Here is a 5,704-nt window from a genome sequence, read left to right as displayed (position 1 = left end):
GCGTAATACGATTGTGTGTGTGTTTGAACGTCTACTTGAGCAGGAGAGGGTGTGGCGCAGCAGTACACTGTACAAAGGACTCTTTGATTGGAATTGCATGACGCTCATTAACCCGAAAGTTGCACCTTTGTTTATGGCCAGTAAACAACCTTCTCGCAAGAGAAGCCGGGGTTTTTTGCCTGCGTCACGCCAAAGCCAACTGCTATATGAAAAAGAGAGAGTGCGGGCTTTCAAAGCCAAAACAAAGAAAAAAGGGAATGACACAAGTGACACGAAGTGAGACTACGGAGGCGGGGTGAAGGAGAGCGGGGGTGAAGAGTCCGTGCTGACCGTGTGAAAATCAGTTTTGCGTGTCCTGACAGAAATAGTTGTTGTAGCCTTATTGGTAACAGAGGTTTAGGGGTGTGAAAGGGTTTAGCACCATAGAAAAATTGGTGATTGGGGTTTGAAGGATTCATGTTCCATCATCTTGGATTCACTTATGCAGAAGATAACAAGAGGGATATGCCGTTTACAGATTAAAAGGCCGCATATGCTCTCAAACGCTATATACTTATCTTCTCAGAGAAGTATATAGCGTTAGAGAGCAGTCGATTGAAGGCATCTTGAATCGATGCATAGATTTGGCTGATATCTGCACTTGGTGAAAGAGGAAAGCAAGTTACGGACAGCGTTCACTAAAGCATGCTGCGGTGTAGGGCGGCGGAAAGCCTTTGGATGAAGATGGAAACTGTTATGAGTGGATGGCATGGAAACAGTGACATAGACTGCAGGCGATGGACAAAAGCCAAAGGAGGAGAAAGCAGTTTCGAGGGACAGGACATGAAGAAGCTGCGGGTGGGGGTGTGCCAGCATCTCCTGCAACTGATAGGAAAAGGAGAGTGAGGAAGAAAAGGGTCTTGGGATACGGTATACTGCAGCACTATATACTGTATCCTATATCATGATAAAGCAGAGAAGGGAGAAGGATTTTGATTTGGTGAATGGGAAGATGGCAACTCGTTGCCGGAAGTCGCAGGGCTGAAAGGGGTATTTGTAGGGTTGGTAGCTGTGTTTTTCCACTCGAAAAAGTTAAAAAAGTGACGAGGGGAGCAAGCCACATAGCGAACTACGGACAGGTTATTTCGATTTTTGTTTTGGTTGAGGCGACAAGTTCGTTCGTTCGTGTGAGAAGAGGGGAGCGCGGGTTGCGCGTGTCGGGTCGATGGAGTGACAAGTCGGGGGAAAGAGAAGCAAGGGCACTGCAACCGGTCTCCAGTAAGGAAGAGCATTGGGGGAAGGGTGCCCAAGAGGAACATGAGGCTTCGTCAGAGGAACAGAGTGGCGACTACTGGTGAGGTTCGTGGAAGTGGGTCATATCGATGGAATTGTTCCATCGACGCGCCGTGTGTGTGTGTGTGCGGCGTGACGATGTCACGCGTGGCCGCGTGTGCTACGTGTTCTTGAATTGAATGGCATTTCGTGGTTGGCGTGTCTCGGCCGTTGTGATTGGCTGCACTGCACATCGCTTCAGCTCAACAATTACAGTATGTTTAATTGATACTAATCCTCTCTGCGGGCGTATACAGTGTATACTATACACATCGTTTATACACAGTATCGATCGTTTAATCGATACTATCCCTCCCTGCGTATACCCTTCGGGTACACATGGTTTATACACATGTCATCAGCCCGAGCCACTAGCCGGTCTTGGTCCCAACAAACGCATAATGCTCTTTCATCACTCGCTCCCACTTCTAGCACTTTCCCTCTCCCGCCTCCCCTACTTCTCGCAAAGAACCCACACATTTCCTCAACAGACCGCCCAACAGAACGTCCCCGCATCACTCGTTTTCTCCCATCGAGTCTTTCCCCCTCTACGTTCACCCTCCTGGAACGTTTCTCAGATCTAGACTAACCCAAACCGCCCCAATCTCAAAATTTCAAAACCCTACCTTCTGGAAATCCAATTACAGCCTCCCGCCGCTCTCGTTATGCCTTCCCCATCCTTTTCAGCTCAGCGCTCTGTAATAGCCTGTTGCGTACGCGAACTTCGCTTCTCCCGAAAAAAAGTTATCCTGCTACTCTGTAACTTCTTCCCGCTTTGCTTGCTTCACAGCTTCTTGAATTCTCTGGTACGCATGCGCACGCCGTACCTGCCTGACGTCAACTTCAAGCAGCCACAGAAAGCAAGTGAACATGAAGAAAACGTGTCGGTTATCACACTTGTCTCACGTTCCTTCTCCGTTTTTTTTTAGCCGCGTTCTTGCCCTGAACTCGCAATACTTTCAACACGGTTATAGTTTTGTATCACCTCAACCACGTTCTGGAGCTTGGAATTGCATTCTCCTTAATATGTCAATAAGCGATGCTAAATTCTCCTCTCTCGAGATTGAAACGCCTGAAAACCACAGACATCCTTCCTCATCCTTTCTCCAGAGACATCAAAAAAAATAAAAAAAAGTACTGGATTTCACCAGTCGTGAGGCTTCTATTTTCACTCGAGAACGACACCGCTTAGAGCACGCCTCTCCCCTTGTAGCAAACAATCCCATTTTTACTCAACTCGCATATAGGCCTGCATAAAGCAGCCCTCAATGAGTACATTAATCATTCATCATGCGGTGTACAGCGAGCATGCCGACCATCCCTTTTGGCGACGTCGCGGAAAGCAGTCTTGCATGCTTAACGTAAGAATACAGAAATTCCTACCCTCTGCATTGCTTGGTGGCAAACTGTTTGTGTCAAGCTTTTGTGGTAAACAGTGGTACGGAACATTGTCTTTTCCCAGATCGAGAAGAGACAACAGCACTGCATTCCTCTGTGTTCATCGAACTTTTGCCATAGTTTGTCCTACGTTTAGTAACATAAGAGAGTCCTATGTACGGAAAGCAAAGAGGTTATGGTGCTGGGCACAAAGTTGGCTATACGCCTTGTTCCTTGGCGAAAGTTCGGTGAAGGCACCCCTGAGCAAGTGAGAAATGTGTGAGGTGTTGAGGGCCATGCCTGAGTTCAATTTCTTTTCCACCGCCTGTCGTCGTCATCTGGCATGTCTGGTTCGAAAGTTTCCTATTCAAAAAACATTGTACGATGAAAAATTAAACAACGCAAGCATCGCCCACACACAAAATGGTCTATTCTTACGAGTAGGTCCGTTAGTATATTATCTCCAGCAAACTTCTGACTATGGTATCGTTGTTTATACATCTCATCCCACTGTATAACTGCACACTTCGGAAATTTGGCAAGTGTAAAGCTTTGCTCTCCTGAGCTTTGATACTATAATTTCACGGGGGTTGGGGTGCAAACTGACCGAGGCTTGCTTATTCACAAGCTCATGTCAGATACGACCAGCGGTGTCTCTGCCGCATTGGGTTGAATTTCGAAATAATCGCTTGCCAAATAGCGAACACCCCTCACGCATTGTGGAACGTTATATAGTCCCATGTCAGCGCCTAGTATCATACAGCTGCTCCGGTCTTTGTTCTTTTGAGAACGAAGAAATCCACATGAGCGAAAGACTGCCGGGGACAACCGAATAAAAAAAGTCTCTTGTTTCCCACAGCCGCACGTATCCAGCGTTGAACCAGACTATGCATGACACGAAAGGGCACAAAACTAACTCGAGTCTAGATCACATCGCTGTTTCGAGATGCGCGACAAAACTGAATGAATAAAAGGAGGGGAAACAGAACTGTAGGAGTACTGTCAAATAGTTTTTCATCGCTCTGTCTTCCCCACAACGCAGTCGTATTAGCACGACAAAAACAACGTATGGGCCACGAATTTGTGTTACTGGTGAGGTCCACACTAAAAGTGGCACAAGAAGTCCGTTACACTATGCACACTAGTTTCAGTAGAGAGTGGACGACAAAAATTGCAAGAGTCGGTGACACAGAGGTTTCATATTCGATAAGTGAGTGAACGAAAGGAGAGAATACAATCCCAACTTGCGGAAGAAAAACGCTTTCAGAAAGCAACTTTCACATTCTTGCTAAAACGCTACTTTATCGAGAGATCTCAACCAGGCTAGTAACGCCCAGACGAGCATGCCAGAAAGCATGAAATGCACAAAATCCTTCCGTACGTTCCAACAGTGAAGTACTGTACCCTTGGCTACAGTATGAAGCATCCACCCTTCGTAGATAACCTCTCTTCCCGGAACTCCGCGTGCACGACATCACGCGGTGGGCCCCCGCCTTGAGATACCTCTCCCGAAATAGCCATAGGATCAGTACGAGAAGATGATGTTCTCCTTGTGTAAATTACGCTTTGCGATGATAGCTTCGCAGTGCCTGAGGCTTCTGGACTCCGGATTAAGGGGATTACCATACGGTCCACCACCAAAAAAATGAGGCGCTCCACTCGAGACTTCTGCAGCCCTCAATGCACGCGTCTCCAACTCAAGCTTTCCTGCTGCAGCAAATCCCCTATATATAGTCCCAAAATGTAGGTGGTTGTTCCTGTAACGTGCAAGACAGAAACATATCAACCGTACCGCCCGAGTCTCCTCCACACTTCTAAGCCCAGTCTCACTCATTCGCACACACACGCCCTGTCGCATTTCTTTTTTTCAACTGCAATCGATAATCTGCGTCGTACTCAGGACTCCAAAATGTTTACTTCAAACTTTGTTCAACCATCTTCATTTTCTCTGTCCCAGCAGTCCGGTGCTCCTACGCATTATTTGGGACAAAATGGAACAGACACTTCTGATGCTACTGTTGCTGCCATCATTCGAAGAAAGAAGCGATCAAACTAAGCAATTGTAGGAGCCTGTTTTCAAGTTGACGTCGTTGCGCGTCTCATTCCTCAGTTAACATATTCGCTTACATTCGATTGGGACAAGGGGAAGATTTCGCTTAAGGGAACAAGATTGCACGCCCTACGCTCTGACGAAACACTTCAGGGCATGGTAGTTTAGATTGCCTGGTGCTCAGCGCATGGTTCGCAACGCTTGGTCCGGAACGCCTGTATTTTTTATGTGATGAGCTCAAGCAAGTGGAATGTACAATGGGAGTCTTCATCATCTTCTCAACTTTTCCTTAATGGGAATCTTCTCGAGGTCGAAACCTTGCCTCCCCAGCCGCGAGGCAAGGTCCCTCAAAACTTTTTTCTTTTCTGTCGAGTTCTGTGGATACGCCAGATCATACATGATCGCCAAATTAAAAATGAGACCTTCATCCAAAGCCATGTGCGGGTCCCTTCGCAACGCGCCTTCCAATCTATCTACAGCTTCCGCCAGCCTTCCACAATGCATGAGGCAAATAGCCGCGTTGTTCGTCGTATGGACCCAAACGTTACTGGGCGAAAGAGGCTGCTCCTCTTTCTCCTCTGTCATCGCAGTGTCATACTCCAATAAAGCTTCCTGAAAGCGTCCACGAGCGGCGAGCAGCATTCCGCTGTGCAAGTGCTGTAGCGAAGGTGTGGAAGCTGGGAGGGTTGCAGCTTGGTGCAGGGTGCGTGCGGCGGCTTCGAAGTCACCCACCTGCAACAACACACGCATGTACATGTACAAAGCAGCGGCGGTGCGTCCCTGATCGACGGTAAGCTGGCGTGCGGCGTCAGTGGCAGCGTCGTGCTGCTGGGCAATAAGGTGGTAGCTGGTGAGCGAGGAGAGTAGAGTAGCGTGCTGTAAACGTAAGTCTTTGAGAATTTGTTTATCAGTCTCCGCTGTGATCTGACGAGTGACATCGTTTTTGATATGGTAGCAATCCGCGTC

Source organism: Chondrus crispus, genomic scaffold (genome assembly GCF_000350225.1).
Source record: "Chondrus crispus Stackhouse genomic scaffold, scaffold_53, whole genome shotgun sequence".
Taxonomy (NCBI): domain Eukaryota; phylum Rhodophyta; class Florideophyceae; order Gigartinales; family Gigartinaceae; genus Chondrus; species Chondrus crispus.
Note: the sequence above shows the minus strand (reverse complement) of the source record.